We start from the raw sequence: 21,118 nt of genomic DNA on the forward strand, positions 1-21,118 counted from the left end.
CACATGCTTGTAATCCCAGTGACTTGGAAGACTGAGAAAAGAGGATGGCAAGTTCAGGGCCAGGCTTGGCAACTCAGCAAGAACTGTCTCAAAATTAAAAATCAGGGAAAAAGATGTAGCTTATCTACAGTGTGAACCATACCTGGGTTCAATCCTCATTACAACAAAAAACAACAAAAAATTGATAACTCCAAATGTATAGAAGCTTCAATTATAGCAGGTTAATAGGGCCTTCTAAAAAGTAGTGATATCATTTCTTACACTTTGTCTCCTTTTATTTTGGGTAGTTTGGGTTTCTTTTATTTAATGCTAAGAACTAATTTTTAGTCAATTCTTAATACTCATCTTATTCTCTTCTTCTTCTTCTTCTTTTTTTTTTTTTTTTTTTGGCATTGTTTAACAAAGCTAATTACTCTTTCCCTCATGTAATATTTTCTGAAAGCAAATGGAAGAGAATACAGAGAGAAAAAGAAATGGAGGCAGACCTCAACGGATCAGCAATGCTTTATTAAGCATCAGAGGGGCACATTTTCAAGAGGGAAAATGAAAACTGGCTACAATAAGGGTTTGAGTTTTATATGGTTTTGAGGGGCTGAGTTCTGGCAGGAAATGTGTTAGTTGCAGCTGGAGGGAGACCTTGGACAGTCAGGGGAACAGCTGAAGATAAGGAAATTTTCACCAAATTCAGGGCCCATGACTCTCCCTTTCTCCTTGGGGCTTGTTACTTTCCATGTTTTTCAAAGGGTGTGGATAGAGACCATGGGGGCTCAGTACTGGGGTCAGCCAGTTCAGGTAGAGGTGGGGGACAGGTGTGACTCCCTTCTGTGCTCTCCCCATTTTTCCTTCATGCCTTCCCTCCAGCTGAGGCCTGGGCTTCTATTTTATCCCGCTGCCATGACAAAGGCTCCAATTTACCACAAACGCCTCCCCACACACATGGTAGGAGGGCAGGTAGGGGAACTTGAAGATAAGGGAAGTCCCCTGGGGCATATTTTCCATACCCCTCACTTTCTACTTGACATCCAAAACATTATCTTCTCTCTTATTTCACAGAATGCTCTCTCTCATGCTCCTCTGCTGCTTATCCTTCCCTTCTTTACCTCAGTCACACCTAGTTTGTCCCAGGGTTCCGTTTCCTCTGACCTCCTCTCCAGTCTAAGGATATCATTCCCTGAATGATCACAACCTGACCTGACTCTACATACTATCTGTATGCTGAGAGTTCCCAACAGGGAGTGGTAGCAAAATCCTTACCTGTGGCTCCAGTTTTGTTCTTCACCAGGGCCAGAGTGAGCCTTCAAAACGGTGAGGAGAACAAGACCAATGTTCTGCAAAGATTCGCCACCACCACCCATGTCTTTGCATTGTAAAATCCAAAGTCCTTACAAGCTCCTACAAAATCCAGAATCGTTCCCTGTTATGTTCCTGACTTAATCTTGGTTCACTGACCCCTCAACACAATATTGTAGGCACTCTCCATTCCAGTCCTGTTGCTCTTAGGAAATGCCAAGCAGTCAGGAAAAACAGGTGGACAAGCAGCTAGGAAGCCAAACAAAAATCTGCCAGATCTTCAGCACCTGTCTCTCCCTGAATCGGACCACTCAAGCTTCAGTCATGACTGTGTCTTCCCTTTCTGCCTTCCAAATCTCACTTATCTCTGTGGCCAGCCATTCCGGGGACTCATTGGAGTAGTCATAAAAGCACCACAGTTGTTAATATGGCAAATAGTTCTTTGTTCATGCTGCCGGTTACCTTTCTATTACTGAAGCTGAGGAAGCAATATAGACTAACAGTTAATAGGAAGGTCTCTGGTACCAGAAATCCTAGGGCTGGCTTTTACTACCCATGGTAGATGAGAAAACTTGGCCTTTCATTAGTCCCAACTACAAAATAAGGTAATAATGTAAATAGTTCAAGGGTTGCACTAAGGATTAAAAGACATAAGGGATGTAAAGCACCTAGAACTTGGCAAATACCCCAAATAATTAGCTTATTTGAATTCTTTTTCTATTTAGTGAATGCCATGCATGTAATAATGAAAGCTAAAGCAAATGCCAAAAACTTGGAAGGAGAATTACTGAAGGGGAAAAGGACTAAGCAAGTAATTCAGAAACCAAATAATTAGTCCCCAGTTACAATTTTTTTTTTTTTTTTGCCATAATTACAAAGTTCCTGGTGCCAATTTTAAAGTAGCCATTCTTAGGATATACCTGGATAGTAACAAAAGAGATAAGGAAAATGATATGATATGCTAAAATCTAAGTTTTCCCAAATGCTTTTCATGTCCTTGACCTTCTCTGTTACTTTAAATGTCCCTTCTAGCTATAAACATTAAATGAAGATAACAGAACTCTGAGACCATTAAAAAAAAAAAAGAAAAATCACTGTGAGAGTTTGAGTTTGAATACTTTCAGGAAGAAGGTGGCACCAGTATCAGAGTCCACTTGGGTCTTCTAAGAGGTTTTATTGACTTGAACAGGAGATCTTTGGCTAATTGCTACCTCCATGTTCAATAAAAGTATAATACATGCTTTTTAAGAGGACATTAAGCTGGGGATGGAATAATGTCAAAAGCAGTGACACAATAGAACTGTTCAGGACTAACCCTCATCTACAGCACGTGAATATTTTGGAAACCCCAGATCCCACTCAGATTCCTCTGAATATTTCAGGAATTCCCCAGAGAATGTCTCATAGTCACTCCCGGAGGCAAAAATCCTACTTAACATATAATATCCTTCTTCTTTCCTCTCCTGGCATTATAACTTTGAATTCCCAGATTGCATATCAATTCTAATCCTCTAAGAAGTTACAGTGAGCCTGATATCACTACTGGGGCTCAATACCAAAACAGAAGACTGTTCTTCTCCTCTCCCACCAGTCTCAGAAAACCTGGTTTTCTGGTTGTTACATCAGTATTCACTGGTCTAAACTGGACCAGTTGCGACTGTCTCCTATTGCTACTGCTGAGCTGATAGCTCAGTTCTGTCCTACATCACCTCACTGAAGCAGGGGAAATGCCCTACATACAAATTTGTTTTCCTTTTTGTTCTGTTCCATTTGGTACCCAGCTTTTGTGCTGCTAGGTATTCTCAACGCCTTAAATTAGATTTTGGTGATATGACTGAATAATAGGATGGATAAACAACTGAATTTCTCAGTGATAAACTTGAGATTATTTAAAGATACATCTTGATATGCTTCTCTTGGGCCACTAGAGTGGGGACTGAGATGCCAGGGACATTTTCAAACAGCAGAAGATATATCAGAGCATAAAGGGGTGAGAATGAGAAAAAAATGGAGCAGGAAAAGAGGAAAGACCATACAGGGTTATATGACCTCTCAGTAATCCCCATATTTTCACTTAATCTACTAATTTCAGTGAACTTTCCTTAAAAACCTTGCTTAATCAAACTTCCTAAGAAAATTGTAACATTCTATTTTAAGGATGGCATAGGATGAAGTTGGTATGATCTCAGTAGGCAAAGATCTTCCAAGAGTTTGCTGAAATTTTACAAAGTTTTAACATACTCCCAATGATGGGATTGGGATTTTCATGTAAAGCTATCCATATCTCAGTGGCATAAAAGTTATCACATATGGTAAAGATTAAAAGGAAACTTTCATAACTTCTTCCACTACCCAGGACTCAGGGAAAACATCACAAATGGAAGTGGAGAAGACTTTCTCTGTAACACAGTGAAAGGTCCTGTCTTATCTGTGGCTCAGCTGAAATATTCTGACTGTCCCTTCCTTTGAATTGAGTCTTCATGTTTTCAGTATTTATCCTTTAAGCAAATTTGCTCTACTTGTCTCTCAGACATGTCAGAGTATGTCTGAATTTGCAGTTGGTACTTTGTCTCTTAGTTGGGACCATTATTCTTTATGTTTATTTTGCAAAGTTTATTTTAGTTACTGCTAATACATCAGAATTAAAAAGATTCCCTTATAGAAATCTAAAAAGTTCACCTCAAAATTCTCTAAAATGTCTTCCAATATCAAGTCAGAAAACCAGAAGCCCATAATTGTCCATATTCTTAGATAATATTACTGTGTCATCTACTACTTGTCCCTTTCTCTCAGTCTTTAATGAACTAAAATTTAATATTAACTGTTATCCTTTCTTTGAGAGTCCATATAATTATAGCAGTTTGTAAAGCATTTGCAAACTCAGACTGAAAATGATGACCTTCATACGTTTTCACCATGCCAAATGTAAAAATTCATTTGATAAATAATATTCATAGCTAAATACTATTTTATTTTTGGTTAAATTGAGAAGCTTATTTGAGTTATAAAATAAAAACTATTTTTTTGCTTATCTTTTCGTGACCAGAAAGTTTATTTTCTAAACTTTGTACTTAGTTATAATAATTTTGCTTTAAATTTTTTGATATCATTGTTCTAAGTAAGTAGGCCCATCTAATTATATCTAATTATTATTTAGTTACTGCCCACTGGACATTTTTGTTTGTTTTGCTTGTTTTTTGTTGTTGTTGTTATTGTTTGTTTTTGAGCTTTTTATTGTTTTTTAAAATATACATTATCAAGCTTCTTAGAGTAAGTGGTGCTGTTGGTGCTGTTGAGTCTGTATGAGCATGGTGTAATTGTCAGCTTTTCACCACTGTAACCAAAATACCTGAGGAGACCAACTGAAAGGAGGAAACGTTTAGTTTGTCCCAGGGTTTTAGAGGATTCAGTTAATGGTCAGCTATCTCCATTGCTGAAACATCACAGTGGAAGAGCATGGAGTCCAAAGGCAGAGAAAGAGAGGCAGGGGCGAGGGAGAAGATAAATTTTTCCAGGGAGCACCCCCAGTGACCTACTTGAACTCCAAAGAGGGCCCACCTTCCAGTAGTTCACTCAGCCATCAATGGATTAATCCATGATGAGGTCAGAGCCCATATGATCTAATCACTTCCCTGAAGCCCAAACTCTGAACACAGGAGATTTGGGAAAATATTCCAGGTGCAAACCATAACATATGGAAAAATATATTTTCTTCCAAGATAGTAACATAAGAATATAGTTTTGGAAACCCAGAGAACTATGCATTATTCAATAATCTGATAAACTTACTGTAAAACATTGGATGATTCACCAACTCTTTATTCTTGCCCCATTTTCTGATTTCCACTGAAGGTATTCAAGTAGACAGTCTCTAAAGTGTTTTTCATTATGTTAGTTTCTGATTCCCTAATCTTTTTTGACAAATATTCCCATAATTATGAGAAAGAAAATATTAGCTTAAGTTATTCTTGAAAAACTGCACTGATGTAAAGCTAAATCTAATTGGTATGTTTCCAAAGAGATATTCCTTTAGTTTTTTTCTACAGTAATATGCAATCTCATCATTCAATTCTACATTCTCCTTTCAGTTACTATCATGAAAAGATACTTCTTCTTTTTTTTTTTAATCTCTTTGATTACCTGTTCATTCTCATTCTCCCATCTATGTTTCATAATAACAGTACTCTGCATTGACTGGTTTACTACAATAACATCAGAGTTCAGAAAAATGATTTTCACATAGCAGAATTATTAAAGAAATGAATGACTTAAAAACCATGAGTCAACAACTTTGAGTATCTTATATTTCAAAATATGCATTGATATTTGGATGTTAGTGCTTTTGTAGAACTGTTAATTAGAAAAATGATTCTAAATAATTTTAAATTTAATAAACATATTTTGCTTCAAACTACAAAGAATAGTGAACCACATGTGAACAAACATAGGTGGGTTGAAATTATGATAGTGATAGATGATCTCTAGTAAAAGAGAAAATATCTCTGTTGAAAACAGTTTACAAACGTCTCTTACTGGACACATATGCAAGTAATCATCTTGTCTCTTTGTGTTCATTTGAAATATCATAAATCCATTTTATTTTTTTAATATGAATTAAATTTTTAACATGAATTATTTGAAAGAGAATTTAACTTTTTTGATATATTATGGATAACATATAAAGGAATCCCACAAAGAAGCACTTGAATCATTTTAAACACATCCTTTTTGTTTATTTTTTATACATGAATAGAAGAAAAATAAACATAATAAAATATCAGTTCTCTCATCATGGGGATGTTATAAGAATAAAGTAAGATCATAAAAATGTAGTCTACACATAGCTTCCAAATAAAGGTTAGCTAAAATGTTTATAATGACATTTTAAAATGCATGCTTTTCAGAAAAGCACTTGCTCAAATATATACTCCAAAGTTAGTTTGAAAATTCATAAATTAGAACAGAAACACAGTCTTTTTTCCTACTACTTAGGTTGAAATTTCTTATGGATGGTCACATTTATAATACAATTTTGGGGTTTTTAGCATATCCTGAAAAAGGCAACCTACTCTGAATATTTCTGTTTATCTCTGAAGTTGTGAATTCAGATTATGGAGAGAATCCACAAAAATTAATTTCAGAATACTTATGATGAATACACATGTCAGGAATAAACAATCCAATTAAATAGAAAACAAATAAGCTGAAAGGCCAATTTGCAGCTCTTTCTCACCATTGAAAGAAGAATAGCCATTTCAACATATAATTAGTTTCAAGAAAACACATGCAACTTAAACAAATAAAATAAAACTTCACTTATTAAAACACAGCAAGCCAAATTATATCAAATGTTAACTTTTCAAAAAATTAAAATATATTTACGTATATAACTTTGAACTAAAACTTCATTAACTTTTTTGTGTGGGTTAAAGGTACCTGCTTTAACTGGCATGTGTAAGGGTAAACTAGTGCAATGATACCAGTACTTTTCGTGGTCACACCAGCTAAGGGTGAAGCAGAGCCCATGAAATATTCTCTTCTTCCCTACTATAACCAACCCTCCTGCGTGGGGTGACCAGGAGAAGTCTCAGTGGGACCCACCCAGCTTATTGGAGACAAGGCTGTCAACTCCTCCAACCTGGTTTTCAGGGAGGAACCCTTTCTCTCAATATCTCCTGGCTTTCACCACTTTCCTGTCCTGATCTGGTAACCAAGGCATTTCACAACGCGTCCTATCCTGTCCCTCTGCTCTGCTGTGTTAGTCCTTGTCTGCATTTCGTGTTGTTTTTAATTTGAAAAGACATGCACAGAAAGAACTTTCTTCCTCACTTGGCACCCAGCTCCTAGAATTTAGATGTTATAGGATTATGAAGACTCAGCAAATGATTTACCTGAGTGTTTTTAATTGTTCTTGTTATCAGAATTCAGGTGATGTTGCCCTGGGGAGGAGAAGAGGACAATCCAACTGAACATCAAGACGCGTACTTGCCTTCAACTCTCACCGTCTGGTTCAAACGAGGTCCCTCATATTTCTTTCCTTAGTCTAGTAATTCCCATGGAATGATGTTTGCATCTCCCCAAAATTCATATGTCAAAATCCTAACAGCCAATGTATTGGCATTAAGAGGTAGGCCTTTGGGAGGTAATTAGTCATAAGGGGAGAGCCCTCATCTTTGGTATTATGGAAGAGGCACAAAAGTGCTGATGCATCTTTCAACCCTGTGAGGATCTGACAAGATGGCAGCAATCTGCTACCCAAAGAATTTCCTTATGAGATCTTATCAGATTTGCCAGTGCCTTGATCTTAGACTTTCTAGCCCCCAAAACTACGAAAAATAAAGTATTGTTTAAGACACTCTGTCTCAGGTATTCTATTACAGCAGCTCAAAGTAACTAAGATGGTACTCTTCTGTTTGTCTTGTAATTAGTCCCACATTGGTCCATCAGTGGTCTTTTAGGCATGTGCAAAAAAATCTTAAAACATAGGCAGAAGCTTGGACCCTTTAACCCTTGGTCCACTTTCAAAATGAATATGGTCAACTTGAATGAAAATGGGCCTTCCAGAGGAAAAGGAAGCCTTCAAATATTAAATAATCCATGAACTTTTATGAAATAATAATTCACATAATTTAAGGATTTAACTTTAATTTGTGGAATAAGTAAGGAATTAATGTTATAGTCATTTGCCAGATGTACAAATTGAAACTAGTAGCAAGGGTAGTAATCATGTGGTGCGCTCTTACTTGTTTTGAATTCTGATATAGCCTAGTGTTAAATGTATTTGCTTGAAAGGCAGAAGATGGGTTTTAGTCCTGGCCCTTTCTTTATTGATTAGCTGTTGGTCTTAGAATTATTTTTATAAAATGCAAATAATAAATATTATTAATGGAAAGAGTATTAGTTACATTACTAATATTGTGAGGTTATCTTGAGGATTAAAGAGATACTGTATGCATAATGCTTTTAAATTGTAAGTCTTCAGAAGTATAATATTGAAAAATTTACAATCCCTGGAGGGGAGAGTACCAGGGATTGAACCCAGGGGCAGCTGCCCCTGAGCCACATCCCCAGCCCTATTTTGTATATTAGAGACAAGTTCTCACTGAGTTGCTTAGTGACTCACTTTGCTGAGGATGACTTTGTTCTCATGATCCTCCTGCCTCAGCCTCCTGAACTACTGGTATTACTGACATGGGCCATCACACCCAGCTACCTAATACCATTTTATAGAAATTAGAGCCCTCCAAGAAATGAGAGTACTAATATCTTCACATGTATAATTGGCAAAGTATATACATTCTTGATCTCATTTAAATCCCTTATATATTTGAACAATAGATGGGTTACATGAGTTTCTTAGATGAATTTGAGGATTTATCTATAAAATATAGTCAATCGAAATGGTTTCTTTAAAGGATATTAATGTGTGAAGTAGTCTATTAAAGAATTCCTTTTGATCCAGTTTCTTTGAAACCATTACAAAAGTGCCAGATTTTGAGCAGCTATTAGACATTATCAAATCAATCTATGGCTTTTCATGTCAGATATATAAACATTATTAAACATTAACTGGATCTTTTGGACTAGCATGGTAACATATGACAACTTCATTGTCTCAATCTATTTTTCATAATAAATGAATTAAAAAAACTTGACCAGAATAGGCCAGGCATTTATAATCCCTCTGTTTTCTTACAGTACTAGGGAGATGAAGAGTGAAACGATTAAATGCTTGGTCACTCTCAATAAGTGCTAGTATCAATTATATTCAACAATGCTTATTACCTGTCAAGATGAGCTTTGAAAATATGATGGTCTTATGCTCTTAATATACATGCACACTATAAGTGGATAAGAAAAGTTTGTTGTACAAGAGCATCATTGGGTTTTTTAAAGACTTAATATTCAGATATTCTATACCATACTCAATGAGGTTATCAGTCATTGAAGGAAAGAAAAGTTAAATTTCAAAGGATATAAATAAGAATTAAATCTCACCTGCAGATTTCAAAATAATTTATGTTGGTAATTTCCCATCAAGGAGCACAGCTTCCAACTCCTTAAGTGTGGACTGTGAACCCTGACTAAACAGTGACTTTCCTTGAAAGAAAAGAGAAAGGGAAAAAGAGTAAATTTTCATTGGTGAAATCTAACAAACGCTTCTTTCGTCTGTGGCTCAAGATCAACGTCTACAGTGATGTTATAAAAATAAAATGCATTCTTGTCAGTGTGTGGGGAGAATGGCAATTCTGTAGTCCTTTTCCTGAAAATCCATAAACACTGTCTAATCATGAGATGAACATTATTAGGCAAATCTGGATTGAAATACATTCCATCCGATAACTGGCCTGTGGTTCTCAAACACCCAAGGTCATCAAGAACAGGGAAGGTCTGAGAATCATTCGTAGTCTAGAGAGGCTTAAGGAAATATGGTAACTAAGCATGATGTGGTATCCTAGAAACAGAAAAAGGATATAAAGGCAAAACTCAGGAAAAGAGCTTTGGACATTATTTGATCATAATGAATTGATAGAGGATTAATTCTGACAGATATGTAAGAGTAAACAATAGGGGAAACCAGATTTGGCCAATGCAAACTCTGTACGCTTTTCACAACAATCATAAATCTAAGCTGATCTAAAATTAAAAGTTTATTTTTTAAAAAACGTGAGATCATGTCTTGACTCCAAATTCTTCTTTTAAAGTCCTCCCAAATCAATTTCCATAACACCATGAGTAAGAATCTGAGTTTTACATTGATCTTCAAAATTATACCCCCAAGCTTTCTTCTCCTGGTCCCTCTATTAGCTCTCAGACCTTAGGCCCCACTTCTCTCTCCCTGGCTGCTCTCCAGTCACATGACCTCCTTAGTGCTCCCAGCACATGACCGACACTTGCCATCACAGGGCCTTTATTCTTGCTTATTCTACTCTCTGGAGTACTTTCCGTAGAAGTCTAAATGACTTGCTTCTTCACCCCTCATGGATTTTCACCCAAAGCCACTCTCTCGTCCTTGTCAATCCAATAGCCCAAATGAGTCTCCAGAGTTGAAGACATTCTCACCCTTTAAGAACCCCAACTTTCACTCCTTTACCTGCTGGTCTTGCACATCATGTCTGAGGGTGCTATAATTGCAGTGGTTTTGATATCAACTAAGGGACATTGAAAATATGATAGTGCAAACACAAAGAGCTGCCCTAGGCAATAGAATGGTTAAATGGACTTCTAAAAATTTAAACTCCTTTAGTGAGTAGGTGTTCCTAAAAGCAGAATATAGTGGAATTCACTGAATCACACTGATTAATGACTATGTGGCCACCATCCATCTCTGCACATATATTTATCAATTTCTTAATATCAGGCCATCATGCTAAATACTGAGCTATGCTACGAGAAACAGGAGTCATCAAGAAGCTTGCAGGTTCTAAAGAATTTAAACCATTGCCTGTAACACATCCCTGCCTTGACCTGTAGCTTAAGATTCTTAGAAGCTCTACAAAATCATGAGTGACATATCAAAAATTTTACTCTCCTTGGAAGTTCGGTTGACTTCAGAAATAAGTGATATCTTCCTTTTGTTTGCCTCAGACTCACTCTTAGGTTCAGATGTTGTGCAAAAGATGATAAAACAATGAAATGCAATAAATGCCCTTTGCTTCTGATGTAGTCTCTTTTCCCAGCATGGTTGTGTCAGCAATAGAGAGAAAAAAATAAGGTTAGCCCCATTGAATTCGTATAGCCTGGTCAACATTCTGAATCAGCTTTTCCGAGTGCCTTTTGTAGTCTGGAAAAATCATGGCTTTTATAGATTATAGAATAGCATAGAATAGCAATAAGCAAAGTAGTGAAGAATCATTCTGGGTAAGTTGTTTTAAGGTAGATTCTAGAAAGCTCCATGCCAGAGCTTTCTTTGGGAGAAAAGCGTGGTGAAACTTTCCCCAGACTAGAAGTTCTCTGAAGTATTTTCTTTTCCCACAAAGAAATACTTTTTGTCACTCTGCCTCCTGAGAATACCAACATCATTACAATCACTGCTACCATCAATAAAGAGTCACTGAACACTGCCTGTGTTCTAGATACAGAACAACAGAACTAGCAATCATAGGAGGTACAAGAGAAAAACAAATCACTATCTTTCCAGTTCCTTTCCATATAACTGAGAGTATACAATTTAAATACAAGAAAATTTAAGACAATAAGTGAATAAGTTGTTCAAAAAGTAAGATTCATATGGAGGATATTAGAAACTTTTTTTCAGATCTTTTCTTGATCTCTAACATAGAGGACATAGCAACTTTGTGAGGTTAGAAATGAAATGCCCAGGTTGTGCCATAATGTGTGTGGCTTAAAGTTGGTTGCTCTAAAGAATAAATGCTACAACTTACTGAAGCTTTCCGTGTGCTAGTTATCACGTTGGGTACTTTACATATATTTCTCTATTTAATTTCAAAATAAATCTGTAAAGTACAGGAGACCAAATGAGAAAACTGAGTTACAAAAGGTTAAGCCTCAGTTGGCCCAAGATTACCTGACTTAGAAATGGTGAGTGAAGATCTGAATCCCAAATCCAGGCTCTGAAGCACATCATATTATGATGATGCTTAGTTACTTGGAACAGCTGAATGAGGAGGAGGGAAGGATCTTCTTTGGTTTTGCTGTAGACTCTGTCTCTCAGAAACCCACATGCTGAAATCTAGCTCCCAATGCAATAGTATTAAGAGTTTAGGATGTGGTTCATGAGAGTTCTACCTTCAAGAATGGGATTTGTCCCTTAAGACAAGTAGCTCCAAGGATCTTGTTTACCCCTCTCATCATGTTAGGATGCACTTAAGGAAGTTACCTATGAAGCAGAGAGTGAGCTAGACACCCAGGATGCTGGTGCCATGGTCTTGGACTTCCCAGTCTTGAAAACCTTGTATAATAAATTTCTGTTGTTTGCAAGTTGCCCAGTCTGTACTAGTTGTCCAAACAGTCTGAACACACTAAGACAGGCATCTTCTTCCTGTAGTCCATTATGCACATTACCAATAAATCAAGCCTCATACAAAATGAATCTCTGTTTATAATTTTCTTTGAGGCAGCAGAGTACAGAAGAATGTGTATGAGTTTTGGAACCAGAAGACTCAGGATTAAATCCTGGCTTTTTACCTATAAGTCAAATAACTTGGGCACAGAACATAAACTTTCTAAGGCTCACTTGAAAAATAAAAATAATATCTATTTCTAAGAGTCATTGTAACAATAAATAAACAGTGCGTGTCAAAGTACTTTGAAAACTGTACAGCATAATATAAATGTTAGTTTTACTTTACGCTTTTCTCTAAGGTTCTCTACACCTGGCCTCAACTTCAACTTTATCTCTTCATTATTCCCTTTTGACAACTGGTCTTTTGCCTTACATTTTACTACTTTGATGACTTGGTTGATTGCCCTTGATTTCCTCTAAAATGGAGGTGAAACAGTGGTGCAAGTCTAATACACATCCACCTGTAACTCCTCACGTTTCTTAGGCATGGATGACCTGATCATGTGAACTTGGCCACTAAGTAGCTTAAAATCTGAGAAAGGCCTTGTAATATCACCAAAAAAGTTAATAAGAGTCTCAAAAACAAGTCATTGTACTGTTTATGGGCAAATATCAGACCTAAAATCATGGGTAAATAATGAGGAAAACAAAGGCAATTATCCAGCCAGCCAAGAAAGAAAACCAAAACCTTCAGAAATAGTGAAAAGAATATTACACATCAGAAACTCAGAAGATAGTCTTTTTTTAATTATTCATCTTTGATACATAATTTAAACTGAAACTTTGTTCTCAAGAAAATAATAAAAACAAAAATTCTCTAAAATAAAAAAAGAAAGATAATTATAAGATACCACACTGAAATGAAAAGGAAATTAGGTGAATTATAGAACTGACATAATGAAACCAAACATTCCATGGTTTTATTAAATATGGAACACTATGAACAAGCGCAGCAGCCATGACCTTGCTGAAGAAGTATGAAATCTGTCTTTCTGAAGGTCAATTTTGCTATGTGGATCAGCATAGTGGAAATTGTGAATATCCTTTTATCTGTTGTTTCAATTTTTTTTTGTTTTATCATAACACAAATTTCCTCAGAGTTACATTAGATTAATTTTGAACACAAATATTCATTTGTTCATGTAAAATACTATGTTTTCATCTTTAAATGGATACATACTTTGCTTAATACTTTGAAATCTACATTTCATCTGTTTTTATTTTTAGAATTAGACATAAATGTAACACATATTTGGGTTTGCGAACATTCAAAATTAATATAAAGGTAAGAGTGGAAATATAAATAACAATATTGATCATAGAGTACTTAGTGTAGGACAGAAAGTCTGGTTGGAGAAAAAGGAAGGAATAGAGAAAAGGAAAAAATAATGCCTGTTTTATGTCACAATGTAAAAAAAGATGTATTATTTTTTTTGTTTGAAAGGGGCAAAATCAATGAAGTATCTTAGAAATCTTAGAAAACAAAATTTCAGAAACCATCTCTAGTCATTAAGGTGAGACTGGCGGCTTAACACATGAACTCCCAAGACATAGCTCCTTGTAATAAAAGTTATTCCTTGCTCACATTCAGTGCAGGTGTCTCATGGCAGCCTGCCACATGCTAAGACTGAACCTGCTTCTTCCATCATGTGGTGTTATCATCCCTTAGGGTTTTATAAAACTTTGGTCTCTGTTCCCAGAGAAAGAAGAAAGACAGAGTGCAGAGGAATAGGGGGAAGAGTCCATTAAATACCAGTGCTGTAAATTATTTCTGCCCAGTTCTGTTTAATGGAGGACAATAACCTGGCCTCACCAAGATACAGAGGGATATTGGGAAAATGAAATTTAAGCTGAGTGACCACTGCCCAGCAGCAACTTAACATCATAGAAGCGGAGGGCAGCCTTCTTAGATAGTATCTTTGCCACTCCATTTAATGTCCAAAACTAAGTTATTGTCTCAAAAATCATAACATGTTTATTAAGATTGGGCTACAGAAAAATATGTAGCAACATGAGAAGGTAACTGTTATACCAATAAACTTATAGAAAATTGTATTTATATTTGAAATATTTTATATCAATGTGTAAGAATAATCATACCAATGTTTAAATATTTGTATTCTATTCATTCCTGGTTCCTCCCTAAGGAAAATTTTCTAAAAACAGAAATTTAGGGTGAAGAAAATGTTGTTTTTTTTTTTTACATGTTGTGCTTTTTGTTTTTTTTCTTATTTGTGTTAGTATTTTCTTTTTCCTCTGACAAAAATGCCTGGTATGAGCACCTTAATGGAGGAAAGAGTCATTTCAGCTTATGGTTTTAGAAGTTTCAATTCATGATTTGTCTAGCTCTGTTGCTTTGTGTCTGATATAAAGCAGAACATTGTGGTAGAAGGGCATGACAGAGCAAAAAAAAAGACCAGCTCACGGCAGAACGGAAACAGAGAGTGAGAAAGGGAAGAAGGGGACAAGGAAAAATATAGTCCCCAAGGCCACACCCCAAGAGACCTACTTCTTCCAACCATGTCCCACTTTCCCACAGATTTCATCTCCTCCCAATAGTACAGTCAAATTATTAATCCATCAAATGGATTAATCCACTGATGAGGTTAGGGCCCTGTTAATCCAATCGTTTCTCAAAAGTCCTACTTCTGGTCATTGCTGCATTGGAGACCAAATCTTAACACAGGAGCTTTGGGGAGATAATCCATCCAAAGTGTAACATTATTGTAAATTTAATTCTTTGCACTGGGAAACATTTGAAAAATACAGCAAAGCATGAAGAAGTAGAGAAATTACCCATCTTCTCATGTAGAGGTTGCATACTAAAATGTTAGCCATTATTAACTCTGTGTGTGTGTGTGTGTATGTGTGTGTGTGTATGTATATGTGTGTGTGTATATATAGATATGTATATCTATATATAGAGAGATATATACTATATTATATATATATATATAATGAATATAATGAGTATTTTAAATTTTTTTCTTTTTTTGGTGTTTTTTAAAATTTCTGCCATGTGCTTGTATTGACTTTATTATTAGAAAAATTAAATATGACAAAAATACTTCATGTGCTCTTTTTAAAAAATTTTTCAGAAGCTCCCTTCTCCGAGAAACATTACCTGTGCAACCCAGTTATTAATAAGAAGTTCCCCCACCGACTTGCCTCTTACTGTAATTAAATAAAATTACAGCTCAAGAAACTGACACTAAGTGGATTCCACATTGGGGTGGTGCTTCTGGGTGCCTGTGCTGCACCAGCATTAAATGTGTGTTCAATGGGAGGTCCAAGTACTGGCCCAGAACCCAGATATGTAGTGCTTCTTCCTAAAGGACTGTTCTACCACTGATTGGCTGATCTACTTTGAGGATATTATTTAATCTCTTGCCTGAGTTTCTTTATCAGTAAACTGAAGTTCATAATAGTGCTAATCTCTATAGGTTAAAGGTAGAATTAAATCAGTTCATACCTGAAAAGCTTGTAGAAAATTATAGGTAGATAGCAACTGACACAAACCATTAGATATAATCATTATGGTTAGTAGTTTTCTAGTAAATACTTGTATATAAATGTTGTCAAAGTTTATTTTGTAGTTTTTTCATGTACTTTTTTAATCCTTATATTATCATAGGTGTTTTGAAGTAGAAACCAAGGCTCATGCTTATTTGTAACTTTTATAGCACTTTGAACAAAATTTTGCTCAGAGGAACCCTTCCATAAAATGTTAATTGAATCCATCAGTAAATGTATGAATGGTACAGAAAAGTTTCAAGCTCACATGTATTACACAGAGATATTCAGAAACATGCTTCAAAAATTAATGTAGATAGTGAAGTCCATAAGAAAAAAAATCAGAGATTATGGGAAAGGGGATTATGGGCAGCAAGCACATAACCTTAATGTGTTCTGAAAGTATGACAATGACATTCAGAATCATCAAAAAGAAAATGATAGTGTCCCCTCCTGACCCCATGTTTGTGAGTGAAGAGGTAGTACTAATTGGGATATCTATCAGCAAGGTCATTTTTATTAACAATAATAACAACGAAATACTCAGAGAACTTAATTTTCAGAGAACTTAAGCCAGGGTCCATATGACTAGAAAGTTACCGAATAGGATGCAACCCAACTCTGTCTGATTCCACTTACTGTGCCTTTTTGATAAATATCACATAATCGCAAGTTTACCCCAAGTTAAGTTGCATGAATACTGCTCTGCTAGTACCAAATGTTTTTTATTTATTTATTATTTTGTTTTACAACTCGGTGTTTATTTTACTTAATTATGCTTCGCAAAATGGATTAAGTGCTTTAAATCTGTTTTAAGTAAGTCTCTTTCTTGTATATAAACAACACTGCCTTGTTATTTCCCAGGGATTTCCCTGGGTCCAGTCCAAAAACCCAAACAAAGTTTCTAAATGAGTGACGTTTCTTGCTCAGCTAACCTAGGATGGGCTACTAGTGGCTGCAGAGGGAGAGGGCCTGATTCCCTTGAAAAGTCACAGCCTACAAAAAGGGAGGAGGCTCACTGCCAAACCCTTCTTATTTGCTTAGCTTTAGCAAATAGTTCCCTGAACCAATCTGCATTTGAATCCCTCAGCATGTCACTAAATAATTCATGGTTATTTAATTTTGGCCTCTATCAAAAGATTTACAAAGCATAATCTTTTAAATACAGAGATTGTAAGTATGTCACAGAGCTTATTTAAAGCTTCACTGTTCTGTTTAGTACATTCAACTTTGCCAATGAAAAGATCCACAAAAATTGATATAGTCTTATCCAACTCGAGATGAGACAATACGTGTAAATAAAGAGTGACATCGGATATCACCAAATGTCTCCCTTACTATGCTTGGTATTTGGAACTCAGAAATGTCCAAACAAATTGTGCGAAATCACTTTCAAAAGACAAAAGGGGGGGGGGTGACTTTGATTTTCTGCTCTAGACTCTTGAATATTAAACTATGAGCCAGTTGAGTGTTTGTTCTAGACATCAGTGTAAAAATATTCCTCTCAATTTCGATACATGTTTATGTGAATTGACAGTATTTTGTGATATATGAGCAAAGCAGACCTGTCAGGCTTTAGGCCATCCTCAAACTGATTGCAACCAAATAGAAGTAAAACGGAGCAGTTCCTAAGCTCCCATCTGTTTCAGACTGTCAAATGCAGGGTGGCGCCAACAGCAGTTAAGTCCCTGTTCAGTCTTATTGAGGAAATTACCCCATCCTGCATGTAGTGCACTGGTATACAGATGGTATCTTTAAAGAGATGTCAGTACAAAAAAGTAAAGTTTCATTATAAAATCCAAAATGTTATATGAAGACGAGCAAGAACTATGGATGCTTGTTTCATATACTGCAAACAATACAACTCAAACAGATACAACTAATATGCATGTAGCACCATCTCTATTTATTGGCTCTTAATGAAATCAACATTGAAAGTTTCCTTATTCTATAGCAGTAAGCGGGATGTTACCAATGTCTTTCAATTCCATAGCAGCATTTTTCTTTTCATGACTTCTTGACTTAAGGAAGAGAAACATCAGTTAGGGGAATAACACTTCTTAAGGAAAAGAATCTTGGCATTAGGAGCATGTTGCAGAAAATAATAGTCAGCTTTGTCCAAAGACAGCAGGATTCTACCACCCCTGGCAAGTACATTTGTTACATTCATTTATAAGTCATATAGTTTCCGAGTGTCTTTTTTTTTTTTTTTTTTTACAGTTAAGACTGGTCAAACAAACCAACAGGAATACATTTTCTTCCTGAAGAATATGAACAAATGTCAAAAAAGCAAGCACTTAAGTTACAACTGCCCCCAGGCAAATGTAACTTCATGCTGAGTTTATGCTACTATCATAAACACCACACCACAGGAAATCACTAACACTAACCATGACCAAGCCAGTTGTGTCTTTCTAGAATTTAAGACATAATTGCCTTAATGAACTCATACGGTATCTGAAAAATTTCCAATGTGAAAACATTCACTAAAGTAAATCGTGCTCCATTTCAGAATGTTTTTCTGTATTTAGTAACAGATTATTAATGCATTAGCTTGTCATTTTAAGAGGTGGTGACCATCAGGTATATGATGTATTCTTTTAGCTATCAAGAGAATTACATTAAATTTTTTTTCATATTTTTCTTGGATAGCCAAATGAATCAGGCAGCACAAGATCAATAATGCAATCTCAAGTGTTAAGGCTGTTGCATTATATACTCAAATTTAGGCTTGGAAACGGACAACCGAGATGAGGAAAGATCAAGTAAGCAAACTGGTCCACATACACACTCCAGCAGGGGAAAATTGCTTCCTAAAATAAACCTTGTAATATTTTAGCACTGTTGACTTTTGTATGTCCCTGGTGATTAAGCTTCTATCACTCACTTCTCCTGCAAAACTATTCTTGTAACCCAATATTTTCCTATGTCAGGAAGTGCCTTACATTTTCTTCTCTTAGTTTCAATCCATAATCCCAGTACTCCACAGGATATTAGGAAAATAATTAAGCAGTTGCAAATCATTACGAATATTTCAAATGAATGCTTATACAAAGTTATAGAACCAAAAAATTAACCTCTTCTTTGCAATTTTAAAATTTTTGTATTTTTTTTTCTTTCACTATACACTATGCAATAGCAATATTAGTAGATAGATAAAATCCCTTAAAACAGGAACTATGGCTATAATGTAATTTTAATTAATGTGCTATATATTTTTAATTTGGAGTAGCATGTTTAATACTTTCCTTTTGTTGATTGTTTTTGTTATTCTCATTGGCACGATTTTAATTTTAGCCATTCATTGGAACAAAGAACATTTCACAATAAAATACTACATTTCAGATACTTTTTGTTTTTTGTTTTTTAATTTATTTATTTTTTCATCTTCCATACATTTGATTCAAATGAGTTATGCATTTCCATTTTTACCCCAAATACAGATTGCAGAATCACATCAGTTACACATTCACAATGTTTACATAATACCATATTAGTGACTGTTGTATTCTGCTGACTTTCCTATCCCCTACTATCCCCCCTCCCCTCCCCTCTCATCTTCCCTCTCTATCTCATCTGTTGTTGTTCCATTCTCTCCCTTCCCCCCCTTTCCCCTCACAACTTTGTATATGTGATTTCGTATAAAAATGAGGGTGTCCTTCCGTTTCCATGCACTTTCCCTTCTCTCTCCCTTTCCCTCCTATCACTCGTCTCAGTTTAATGTTAATATTTTCCTCATGTTCTTTCCCTCTGTTCAGTTCTTAGTTGCTCTCTTTAAATCAAAGAAGACATTTGGCATTTGTTTTTTAAGGATTGGCTAGCTTCACTTAGCATAATCTGCTCTAATGCCATCCACTTCCCTGAAAATTCAATGATTTTGTCATTTTTTAGTGCTGCATAATACTCCATTGTGTATAGATGCCACATTTTTTTTATCCATTCATCTATTGAAGGGCATCTAGGTTGGTTCCACAGTCTGGCTATTGTGAATTGTGCTGCTATGAACATGGATGTGGCAGTATCCCTATAGCATGCTCTTTTAAGGTCCTCAGGGAATAGTCCGAGGAGGGCGATAGCTGGGTCAAATGGTGGTTCCATTCCCAGCTTTCCCAGGAATCTCCATACTGCTTTCCATATTGGCTGCACCATTTTGCAGTCCCACCAGCAATGTACAAGTGTACCCTTTTCCCCACATCCTCGCCAGCACTTATTGTTGTTTGACTTCCTAATGGCTGCCAATCTTACTGGAGTGAGATGGTATCTTAGGGTGGTTTTGATTTGCATTTCTCTGACTGCTAGAGAAGGTGAGCATTTTTTCATGTACTTATTAATTGACTGTATGTCTTCTTCTGAGAAGTGTCTGAGAAGTGTTTTAATCAGATACTTTTTGTAAAGAGCTTTCATGCACCTAAGTTTATGTTCAAAGTCAAAACAGCCCCATCTCTATGTCTTATAGTCTTCATTATTCTATTTCATTATTTGATCTCAACATATAAGTTCAAAGACACCTATCTTAATCTTAATTCATTTCATGCTACTGAGTAGCATAAAATAAACAGAGATGCCACAGTCTGGCTGGGCACAAAATCACGAGCCACTCACAGCCTTGTAGATTCAAACAGCAATTCTTTATTCCCGAACTCACACCGACACACTACAATCACGTTCTGGGGAAATCCACGTTCTGGGTAAAATCCAAATACTCTCTGAATCCCGGGAGAACTCAATGGGAACTACAGGAGCGGGCATGCCTGAGGCAGCAGGATACGCCCTATTCCCAGCAGGGTACACCTTAAACCTGGAACTGCCCTAAACCCAAGGAGAGCCCTAAACCCTGATCCGCCCTAAACCTGGATCTGCCCTGGTCCTTGAGCAAGGTCACCTTACATGCAATGTCACTGCAAAATGTCCAAGGCAAGTCCATTTCCACGAGTCCTTCCTCTAAGCAACATGGGGTACGCTGGCAAGGAAATTGTCATACCTACTTGGCTAATGGCTCTCAGCACAGAGATTCATTGGCTTACAGTTTTGGAGGCTGGGAAGTTCAAGAGCAAGGGAACTCAAGATCTAACCATCTCTACCTGGACTCCACCTCACAACAGTGTTGCATTGGGAATTAAGCATTCAACATAAGATTTCTGGAGCACACACTCATACTATAGCAACACCTTAAATGGAAAAAAATGTCCTACTTGAGATCAATAATTTATGGAGCATATTTAGAAGTTCATATAACCCTCAATCACTGATCCTGCTTTATTAATATTTCATTCTTATCTCCCACACAAA

The sequence above is a fragment of the Callospermophilus lateralis genome, chromosome 7, assembly GCF_048772815.1.
Source record: "Callospermophilus lateralis isolate mCalLat2 chromosome 7, mCalLat2.hap1, whole genome shotgun sequence".
In the NCBI taxonomy this organism is placed as follows: domain Eukaryota; kingdom Metazoa; phylum Chordata; class Mammalia; order Rodentia; family Sciuridae; genus Callospermophilus; species Callospermophilus lateralis.